Raw genomic sequence first — 12,315 nt, 5'->3', positions numbered from 1 at the left:
AGAAAAGCATGTAATTATTGCAGCAGTTTTTGTTTTTTTAATCTTCCCAACAACAAATTGGCCAAAAATAAATGCAAAAACGCAAATCGCAGCACAATCACGTGCGCAAAAGTCAAAACGCACAGCAAAAAGCACTGCAGAAGCAGATCAAAAGCAAACTGCATAGATGTGTACCGAGCCTTATGCTGGCCACACCGATCAATTTTCAGACAAAATATTCAGACGAGAATATTCAGCCGAAAAATCTTTGTACATTTGCTGAATGAAAGAATGTTTGAAATTTTCACTTGTTTTTAACATTCTGTTTTTAAAATGAATGTAATTTCTGAACGAAAACCACATACACTGTCTGATTCCTTTCACCAAGAAGTTTGCTATTATTTCAAAATTTTCCCGTCACTGTGGTTGAAAATGAACGTCGTTTTGACCCCACTAACGATTAGAAAATCGAACGAATGTTCTTCAAAAAAAAAAAAAAAAAAAAAGTTATTTTAAGGAAGACATTGTTAAATAAAAAAAATTTGATCTCGGAGTCTAATATTTACCAGATTCACATTTTATTAGTATATACAGTATATATCTCCTCTAATAGTATATATCTCTTCTGTCTGTTATTCTCAGAGTGGATTAGATATTTTGCTCCCTAACCATATAATGTTGGTTATTTATATTTACCACTGCATAGAGATATATAGGAATAAATTGCCTTTTTTTAAAAACTTTACATATTAACTAAATTATACACCACACTTTTTTATAAGATTATTAACCGATTAATCTAAACAATAATTGGCCAACTAATCGATTATGAAAATAATCGTTAGTTGCAGCCCTAATCCCGAACAACAATTTTCCTGGCAGTTGTGGCTAAAATTTTAGTTTGGTCTACCAGGCTGTGATTTGGTTTCAACAGAACCCCTCAATTCCCACTTCTTGATTAGAGATTGAACACTGCTGATTGGCATTCTCAGTTCCTTGGATATCTTTTTATATCCCTTTCCTGTTTTATACAGTTCAACTACCCGCAGATCCTTTTGACAATTATTTTGCTTTCCCCATGACTCAGAATCCAGAAACGACAGTGCAGCACTGGATGAAAGATGCAAGGGTCTGTCAGAAGTCCAGGAACTCACTGACCTTTTACACACACACACACACACACATACACACACACACACACACACACACACACACACACTAATTACAAGCAAACAGATTACAGGTGAGGATGGTTACCTTTTTAATAGCCATTCAAACCCCTTTGTGTCAACTTGTGTGCATGTTTTCAGGCCAAAATCACCAGGGTACGTAAACTTTTAAACAGGGTTATTTTGGGTAGTTTTCTGTTGCCATTATGATTTAAAAAGAGTAAACACAGTTGACTGTTAATAAATGGCTTCAGCCAAACTCTAACCATGAGTGAAAAATGTTTTTGTGTTATCATTCATATTCTCTGAAAAATGGTCAAGAAATCATAAATTCTGCCAGGGTATGTAAACTTATGAGCACAACTGTGTATATTCAGTGTATCCTATATATTCAGTGTAGACTCTATATTCAGTCAATGCAGGCAGTGTAGTTTAATTAACATAGTGTATTGACGTTGTTAAGGGGAACCGTGCGCCAAAAATAAAAAAAAGATGGTGTGGGGGTCCCCCCCAAATCCATACCAGACCCTTATCTGAGCATGCAACCTGGCAGGTCGCAGGAAAGCGTGCGGGGGGCGCTCTCCGTACCAGGCCACATGCCCTCAACATGGGGACAGGGCTTTAGGGTCCTGGCCCGGTGGTTGTGGGGGTCTGCGGGCGGGGGGGGGGGCTTATTGGAATCTGGAAGCTCCCTTTTAACAAGTATGCCCCCAGATCCCGGCCCCTCCTATGTGAATGGATATCTGGTACATTGTACCCCCCTACCCATTCATCATAAAAGTAAAAACGACAGCGGACCGTTTTTGACAATTGCTTTCTTAAAAAAATGAATTAATTAAAAGTGTCCCTTGATGTAAATCCATCTTTAATCACAGCGCCAATGGTCCCGAGAAGAAAAAAAAATGTAAAAACTCGGCCTCCATGGGAAGTGTCTCACCAACTGCAGCCTTTTTGCGGTGACCTGATGTCAGAGGGGGGCGGGGTCGCCTATTTAGAGGCCCCGCCCTTGCCTATATAACAGCTGTCAAAGCAAAAAGACGTCAGTCGGTGGGACGCCTCCCATGGGGGTGGAGTTTTTCAGTTTATTTTTCTCAGGACTGTCGGCGTTATGATTAACAATAGATTTACATCGCGGGACACTTTTTAACAATTCCTTTATTTAAAAAAAAAAACTGTCTTTTTTTTTTTTTTTTTTTTTTTTTTTACTTTTTTGACCCTTTTCTGGTGAATGGGTAGGGGTACAATGTACCCAATACCCATTAACATGGGGGGCCGGGATCTGGGGGCACCCTTGTTAAAGGGGGCTTCCATATTCCGGTAAGCCCCTACCCGCAGACCCCCACAACCACCAGCAAGGGTTGTTGGGATGAGGCCCTTGTCCCCATCAACAAGTGGACAAGGTTTTTTGGGGGGGGACCCCAAAGCACCCTCCCTATGATGAGGGCATGTGGCCTGGTACAGTTCAGGAGGGGGGGTGCTCTCTCTCCCCCCACCTTTCCTGCGGCCTGCCAGGTTGTATGCTCGGATAAGGGCCTGGTATGGATTGGGGGGGGGGGGGAGCACACCATTTTTTCCTTTTTTGTGTTTGTGTGTGTGTGTGTGTGTGTGTGTGTGTGACACGTTACCCTCAATATCCATACCAGACTGGGGGGGAACCCACTCCGTTTTTTTTTTCAATGATTTATTCATGTACATTATGGGGATCCGACAATACATTACAGCCACAAGCAATTTTAAAATGTCATTTTGCTGCGGTACTGTTAAAAGACATGGGAAAGAGGCGCTACTTTACAGGCAGATTAAAGGGAACCCCCAGGCATGATATTTAAAGGAATATTTAATTTTTATAGCAAAAAGGGAAAAAACACATATGGGAGAGATGAAAGCGATGCACACCCTGAAAAAAGTAATGTGTAAATGGAAAGGTTTCCCCCTTGGGGCTTTAGACCGCAATGTAGACATAATCAAAGATGTTATAAATGATTAATGAGAAATTTTTAATCCTAAGAGTTTCCAAATGTCACAATATAATTGAATTACGATATATATAATAAATTATATATAATATCTGGCCAGATAACCAGATAATAAAATGCATAGTCCACACTGTAGCATGCAAGCAAGGTAAACAGTTGAAGAACAAGGTAACATGGCAAATACTATGAAGTGTTGAATCCCCGACGTGTTTTGACCATAAGGTGGTCATCTTCAGGGGGCTCATTAGCTCTGCGAGACATATAAATAATTTTCAGAATTTTAAACCAGCACAGTGGTGTAGTGAGTAGCACTTTCGCCTAGCAGTAAGAAGGGTCGCTGGTTCAAATCCCAACCACGACACTACCTGCCTGGAGTTTGCATGTTCTCCCTGTGCCTGTGTGGGTTTCCTCCGGGTACTCCGGTTTCCTCCCACACTCCAAAGACATGCTGGTAGGTTAATTGGCTTCTGTCCAAAAAACTGGTCCTAGTATAAATGTTAGGGACCTTGGATTGTGGACTCCTTGAGGGTAGGGATCGATGTGAGTGTGCGATATATGTGTGGAGCGCTGCATAAAAATTGACACAGCGCTATATGGGTACCTTAAATAAAAATAGGGATAATTGTAGACACACACCCACACTTGCTCAGGTTGAACTCGATGGACTGGTGTCTTTATTCAACCTTACTAACTATGTAACTATGTAAAGCGTATCATCTTTCATCGCAGTACAGATATATATGTAACATAGTGGTATTTTTACCGCTTGAAGGTGAAGTATGTGGTTGCATGACCAGAAATATAGAAAAGCCGGGGAGTAATCTAGGGGGCCACGTGACTGCTCCCACCCCTCCACGGGGAAAGGATCCAGTCCGATGGGCTTACAGGAAGCCACATAATTGCCGCCTGCCAGGAAATGGTAGAGAGAGCAGGAGAGCCAGAACCTGCAACAAGTTCCCCATTAATGGCCATATATTAAATAAAGGGATTGGGTAACTTAGCTCTTGGTATATTTGCAAGGGTATAGAATTTAAGCTGTGTATATATTAAATATATGGGCTAACTATAATCATGTTTGTCACCATGTGCACGTCAAATTATCCTAGGGTTCCAGGAGTACAGTTGACCAATATAACAGTACATAAATCTATTTGTGGGGGTATTAAAAATAATAAAGGGTAATAAATAAGAGTGGACATCATTGAGATAATAAATTAAAAGTGTAAACTGCAATGTAAGTACAGGAGGGACTGCCCCAGGGGAAAGTGGGGTAGTGAGAGGTGCTGGGTAAAAAATGAAATGGTGATAAAATGAAAAATATATATGTGATAGCCAGCTGAAATGCTGGCAAACATGTGAAAAAATGCTTATTCGAAGAATATATAAAATGGTGTGTGATGAGTGCCAACAGGTGCAAATGCGTGTGGAATGGGTGAAAAATTATATAAGTCATGTAGTTTACCTTGTACAGCAAATGTGGCTTGTATAGGTTGAAAGTTGTTTGTTAGGACCTAACTGCAGATAAGCAAGAGATAAAATCTCAGGAACTGAGGGAGGATGTATGCAGTGCCGTACGTTCTAGCCTGTGTGGATTCATAGGCAGAAGATTCACAGGCAGACGGTCATTAATGTATGCCTGGGTGATGGCAGTTAGGGTAATTGTACACAGGTGCCCCCGCCCCCCCTGGAAAAATGGCATCTGGGCCGTGGGTTGAACGGCCCAAAATATGGCTCCCTCGGCGTCCCGGAAGGCTAATGTACCCCGGCCACTGCCGCAAAACGCGAGTTGTCACGAAAAATTCAACAAAAATCATAAATCATCATAGTACATCAAATGGCACCAATTGTAATATATTGTCGTTATTTTAAAACTTATACAGGAGCTGTGTGTTGATTCAAAGGTCCCAAAAACCCTGCATGTGGAAATGCAGAACAAATATTCGTTGGAATATTCGAATATAATACAATACAGGAGTTTAAATCGGTTAATCCTGATGCAGGAGGGAAGAGATGCATTTGCAATCTAATTCCCAGCCTGAAGGGTGTGTTACCTCAACATGAGGCTACCATTAATCACCCTTCAGTTAGTGGTAGTGAAGTTAAATTGTAGGGTCAACCATGCAGTGATTATGGGGACTGCAGACCAACAGAACTCCTGTCTTATCTCTCATGTGTAATGGAGGGGAGCTTTACATGCGAATGAGCACAAGTGCTGCTCCTCTGAAAAGTGATCCGAGTGTGTGTTGATAGGTGGTGAGGAGGCCATATAATGCCTGATTTAACCCATGATTGCCGTGCAATGCACACATTTGCGACAATGTAGTCCTGCAGATAGACATTTTAAATCAGGTGTGAGGAGGTGACACTGTGCCCGGTGATCTTTGACTAATTACGTGTTGTTCAGGTAGATCTCAACCTCTCTAAGGTTGCCTACCCCTGGTGTATAGAATGCCCCCTGAAAATGTCCGTTCCTGCTTGTGGGATTGGCTTACTTATTTTCCCAGAAGTCTGAACTAAGATGCAGGTCAGCTTTTGGGCATCCCCTGTAACAAAAATGTTTTTGGTGAGATACTCCCGAAAGGAAATCATATCTAAAGGGATGCAGCCCCTCCACTTTCCTCATCAGAGCCCTGCAGGTGCAGCAGCTGATTGATAATTCTAAAACCACTCCTATACAGATTCCTTGCAGAGGACTGCATGGACACAGACAAACAAACATCTAAGGGTGCATCTCGTAAAATTAGAATATCATCAATAAGTTAATTTATTTCAGTCAATTATACTCAAAAGTGAAACTCCTAGTATATTATATAGATTCATAGATTCATTACACACAGAGTGATATATTTCAAGCATTTCTTTCTTTTAATTTTGATTATGGCTTACAGCTAGTGAAAACTCAAAATTCTGTATCTCAGAAAATGTGACTATTACATAAGACCAATAAAAAAAAAAAAAAAAAAAGATTTTTAATACAGAAATGTTGGCTTTCCGGAAAGTATGTACAGTATAGTATGCACTCAATACTTGGCCGGGGCTCCTTTTTCATGTATTACTGCATCGATGCGGGTTGGCATGGAGGTGATCAGCCTGTGGCACTGAAGTGTTATGGAAGCCCAGATTGCTTGGATAGCGACCTTCAGCTCGTCTGCGTTGTTGGGTCTGGTGTCTCATCTTCCTCTTGACAATACCCTACAGATTCTCTATGAGGTTTAGGTCAGGCAAGTTTGCTGGCCATCGGCATCTCCATAAAGCTGGTCAGCAGAGGGAAGCATGAAGTGCTCTAGAATTTCCTGGTAGAGGGCTGCGCTGACTTTGGACTTGATAAAACACAGTGGACCAACACAAGCAGCTGACATGGCTCCCCAAATCATTAGACTGTGGACAATTTTGCATTTGATTTGGTAATCAAGGTCCCAGAGTCTGGAGGAAGAGTGGAGAGGCACAGAATCCCAAGTTGCATGAGGTTCAGTGTGAAGTTTCCACAGTGATGATTTGGGGAGCCGTGTCATCTGCTGGTGTTGGTCCACTGTGTTTTAACAAGTCCAAAGTCAGCCTAGCCTTCTACCAGGAAATTCTAGAGCACTTCATGCTTCCCTCTGCTGACCAGCTTTATGGAGATGCTGATTTCATTTTCCAGCAGGACTTGGCACCTGCCCACACTGCCAAAAGTACCAATACCTGGTTTAATGATCATGGTATCACTGTGCTTGATTGGCCAGCAAACTCTCCTGACCGGCAATCCGTGTCCCATTGCAGAAATTTCCCTTCACTTCCTGTCCCATAGCCAAACAGGAAGTGAGAGGAAATCCCTGCGAATTAAAGAGCAAGTAAACCCTGATGTGTTTTACTTCCTCTTTTTGTTCACTGTAAAGTAAAAGCATAATGGGCTAGTATGCATCGCATTCTAGCCCATTATGTGGCACTTACCTGCAAATGAAGCCTGCGCTGTCCCCGCTGGAGGCTGCATCCATCTTCACCCCTCTTCCTTCCGGGGCCACGAACTCCGGCTGTGTGACTGGCTGGAGTTGTGTGACATCACTGCTGCCCATGCAGACTGGAGCCGCCAGTCACGGCACTCGCTCGATAAGAAACGGCACGGAGGGCTGTTTCTACACAGCACATGTGCCGATGACATCATCCGCGCACTACAAGGTAAATCTCTCCTAAACGGCGCATGTTTAGGAGATATTTACAGTACCAAATATGTAAGCCTTATTCTAGGCTTACCTGTAGGTACAAGTTCTAAAAAGGGGTTTACAACCACTTTAAGATAATTCTTTGGGGACCCCCAGGCCACCAGAACTGGTGTCCCCATTGGAAGATTTCCCCTCTATTACCTTTCTGGGGACAACCCAAAATTTGGGGATTTTCTTTTACTTTCACTTTCAATGACAATGGTAAACGGGACAAATAGAGAGGGTGAATCTCTTTAACAGGAGCACAGACTGCAATATAAACTGACAGGGGGTCTAATCCCTCTCCACTTTATCCAAAACTAAAAAAAAATTGTTTAGCCTTTTAGTTAAACTTTAAGTGTACCTGTGCACCTAATGCAATGCAAACTGAAGACCTTTGTGTCATATATCAAGCGCAAGTAGCTTTAGGGCCTCTATATGTTTTGTGTTATGGTATTTCAATGACAGCCCATGATTTCTAAGGTTAATGCACCACAATAAAAATGCTAAAATCTAGTGCTTCAGCCCAGTAATCTAAGCACTAAAATAGTCAAGTTTTGGCTTTCTAAGAAAACTGAGGACCTGCTCCTCTTCCTCCAGTGAATGGCCTCTGCCTTGTTCCCCAGAAGACAAATTTGGATCCTAGAGATAGACGGTGAAGAAACATTTCCATCCTGGTTGGACAATGGCCCCTTTTGGACTGATCGGACGCCTGTCAGTTTTTGAGGCAGACCCGATCGGACACTCCACTCTCCTCTATGGGGCGGCATACATGTCCATTGACACCCTTTGGCATCCGATCTGATCCGCTAAATACAGACGGATGGGAGCCATGCAGCCCCATGGGCTAAACAATGAATGCAGTCTTTCGGTATTTCTCGCACCATAACCCTTACTGCACTTACTTGGGATTTATTCCTCAAACATGTTGTCTCTAATGAATTCTATGTCAGCAACTATTTTGTAATTTTATCCATAAGTCCTGTTGATCTATTCATACCTATATCATTATCCATATCTACTTCCTAAGCTTATTCCCTTGTCTTTACATTTATTATTTATTTATTTATTTATTTATTTATTTATTTATTTATTTATTTTTTTTCATCTCTCTTATGTTCTTTTTCTTTATTTTCTCTGTTCTGTTTTGTTTTTTCAGTCTTATCACCTTTATTTAATTTGCGTGGTTTTTCTTCTCTGTAATTCCTCCTTTTTTCTTTGGATGTGTGCACCTGCAGACCGGTCTGTTACTTTTATTTGTATTGTTAAATGTAAGTATGGCTGTCAATAAGTGCGCTGTCGCTGAGGCAACCTGATGCTGACGTACTTATTGTTTTTCACGTCTGCGCTATTTAAGAGGATAGCCCCAGCCACTGCGCATGCTCTGAGGAAATCCGAGTGACGGATGAAAGGCGTCAGCATGACGCCATCACGCCCCGCTTAACCCTCCCACAGAACCACCAATCAGCCTGGGAATCCCGATCCGCGCCTCCACGAGGCTGTTTGTATTCTCCCGGGAACATCATGACCGGATGACCGTATGCAGCATGCTGATTTCTGCAGTCTCCAGGTCAACCAAGACGTCCCCCGGAAACCTCCACTGGTATCCCCCCAGTGACACCAGCCCAACAGACGGAAGTTAGCCTGAACGACTGACCGAAGATGAACAGAGCTACATATGGTTTTATTCCACTGATCGGTGTTTCATGATTCGGGGGAGATCTTTCCTTTTCATATCCTGACACCGTTACATCCTGAAACCTGCTCACACTCTCCAGGGCCCATAGTCTCTCATACACAGGCGCTGACCTTCCCTGTCCACTGTGCTCAACAGCACTTCATTCCTACAGTGAACTTTCTTCATCCAGGACAATAACGTCCATTGTCCTATTTACCTACAGGTGATCGTCAAGTTCCACAAGTATTGACACTTAATAGCGGACACAATTCCCTAATGGCTGCATCCCCATCCATCCTCCTTTTGATTCAAGTTTCATTATTATTCTGACATCCATCGGGATCTCTGGTCCTTTTTACTGATGACCTTCAGGATATATCATACTTATTAGGAGGTGTGCATGGTGTATGTTTGTGGTGGCCATCTGTGTTGGTTCATGACAACGTTGTCATTTTTTATTATTGGTGGTGGTGCCAGGTTTTTTCAAACCTTATATCTTTTGATTGGTGTTTAAGTGTAATTTTTTTCAATAAACATAATTTATATTTTGGTAATTTCACATTCCTCTCTGAAGAATTGCTTTTCCTTCTCTTTGTCTTGATATGCCCCAAAAATTCAGAGGAACGCACCATCACTACGGTCCAGTCACCATTGGTGCTAGCAATTACCTTCATTTTTAACAGGCACTGATCCTATTTAATCTCTGCCGTTCACAATTACACTATCCAGTTGAGCTGTCAGTTCTGTTTTTACCCTTGGGTTATTTTCATTATACACTAATCTGTGAGTCAGAATTTATTAAAGTGGTTGTTAAGCTACTCTAACCTGTATACACCATCAGCACTGCTTTCTATTGCAGTGTAATGCCGCGTACACACGGTCGGACTTTTCATCTACAAAAGTCTGACGGACGCCGACGGACTAAAGCTGGCTGACAATCCGATCGTGTGTGGGCTTCCCCGCACTTTCAGCGGACTTTCAGCGGACTTTTCCAGCCGCAAATCTGACGGACTTTAGATTTGAAACATGCTTCAAATCTTTATGTCGTAACTAGGCCGGATCCAGAAATCCGCTTGTCTGTGTGCTAGTCCGACGGGCAAAAACCCACGCTAGGGCAGCTATTGGCTACTGGCTATCAACTTCCTTATTTTAGTCCGGTGTACGTCATCACGTACGAATCCGTCGGACTTTTGTGTGATCGTATGTAGGCAAGTCCGCTCATAAGAAAGTCTGACGCATGTCCGCCAAAAGTCTGTCGAAAGTCTGTCGGACTTTTGTAGACAAAGTCCGACCGTGTGTACACGGAATTACCCTCTGTGTGTGATTTATAAAAATAAATGCTGCAAATACCTCATTTCACAACTGAGATTGCGATCACATAGCAGGCGGGGCTGAGATTCTCCTGCTGACATCAGTCTGAAGAGGAGGAGAGAGCTGGCTGGTCATGTACTCGCAATCTCGGCTCTTAAATTGGGTATTTACAGCATATATATTTATAAATCGTTTACAGAGGGGGGCACTGCAATGGGAGGCAGTGCTGATTTTGTATACAGGTTAGTGTTATGAGAGCAGCAGGAGGGGGGGGGTCGGCTCACACAAACAGAGGGGAGGGGGGGAGGAGGACACGGGAGCAGAGAGCGAGAGCGAGAGCAGATAGCAGGCTACGGATGCTGGAGGCACGCAAACTGACCACGGTTTCAGGCTCAGCAGCTATGATACACCGTGGTCAGTTTACATAGGAGAGGATAGAAACTGGATCAGGATCAGCCAGGTTTTTTAAGTGTTACAGGCGGCCAAATGACTCAGGACAAGCAATGTCATATAAATGCATTAAAAGAGCAGGATCCATTTATTTTTAATTTTTTGGGGTTAAACGCTTTAAAGTAGGTCTATAGTCTAAATCCAAAAATAAATCTATACCACAGCCAATGCAAAGCATTACCACAATATCTTATTTAAACTATCTTACAGGGGAGCTTTTGCAAATATCAGGTTATCCTGCCAGTAGATCAGTTGATCTACCTCATTGGTGTCGGACGGAATAGTGCCCCGTTGTCTGTATCAGTAGGAGTAGTGTCCCATTGTCTGGGTCAGTGGGAGGAATCGAACCTCATTGTTGTTTTTAATGGGAGGACACCTAAGAAACCAAAACAAAATAGTAACTGCATAAGTAAAGTACTTATAATGTGCTGAGTCATTTGGCGCAGTCTGTCCCTGGGACTGGGTCTTCGAACTCCAGCCATGTACCTGCTAAAAATTTGCACCAGTTAGTGCAATGTCAACTCAGGGACTGTGGAGCTTGAAAAAAATAAATAAATGGATGACACGCCTCACTGGTTCTTTATGGATAGACTACATTTTTCATTGACTACTTTTATTTTTTCAAAAAGCATCTTAATACGCTGTTTGCGGGATTTATTCCTTCCCGTCCACTGTTCAAGTCAGGATACATTTATCTTCCAGTTAATTTCTAGTAAACTGTTTGATTCTCATGGATCTGGGTTAATGTAATGAGGCTACCAATATGGCAAAGTAGTCCTTATTCAGTGAAAGCAGTTTCATTACCTCTATGGGGCTTAGAGAACCTAAACCATAGCTTGAGCTGATGTATATTTGTATATCGGTCGCATAACCATACTATTGAGGATTATACAGTCTACATGTAGCAAATAGTACCAGTGTTTATGTACTGTATGTGTGTGTATACTGTATATAATATATACGGTACATAGATCATTTTATAGTTTAATATAATTAATTTTTAAATATAATTTTTTTAAAAGAGCTGAAAAATCTACTATGTTGCGTCCTTGAAATATTGCATCTTATGGTTGTTCTGTATGCTGTTGACCCCAGAAATGTAATTTCCTGCTTGCGCAATTGGCTCAGTATTTTTCTCAGGAGTCTCAAAAAGCCCATCAACTTCTAAATGTGAGCAAATGCTCCAGCTTTTCTCATTACAGACTGCGTTCAGGGCCGTGCATCGGTCCTGTACAGATATGCACTCAGGAATGCACATGAAAAACAATGCAGTCTTCTACCTGTCATTAAATTGAACAAGGTGGCGACATGGGACCACTTGTGCCTCTTATGCAGATGAGCACAACCCTCCCCTTTTAGTCCGGAATCTGCTGTTTTACACTTCTTATACTAGCTTCAGCTATTTCCTGAAGTATTGCATATACTGTACGTTTTATAACTATGCAGCAAATTTTTTTTTTCTTTTCTTGCAGAAGTTTTGTATTTTTAATTAAAAAATACTCTGCAAGATTAATATGTGCTCTTTAAAAAGCATCCTACATCCTACATCCTTATCTTTATACTTTTCTATTTGC

General features: G+C 42.0%; 1 protein-coding gene across 6 annotated transcripts in view; it reads left to right on the top strand.

Moving 5' to 3' along the window:
* Nucleotides 1-12,315, top strand: part of OSBPL9 (oxysterol binding protein like 9) — a 256,194-nt gene that overhangs the window by 73,752 nt on the left and 170,127 nt on the right. The window lies entirely within an intron of this gene.

The sequence above is a fragment of the Aquarana catesbeiana genome, linkage group LG07, assembly GCF_042186555.1.
Source record: "Aquarana catesbeiana isolate 2022-GZ linkage group LG07, ASM4218655v1, whole genome shotgun sequence".
NCBI classification, from domain to species: domain Eukaryota; kingdom Metazoa; phylum Chordata; class Amphibia; order Anura; family Ranidae; genus Aquarana; species Aquarana catesbeiana.
This window is presented reverse-complemented; position numbering and strand designations above follow the sequence as displayed.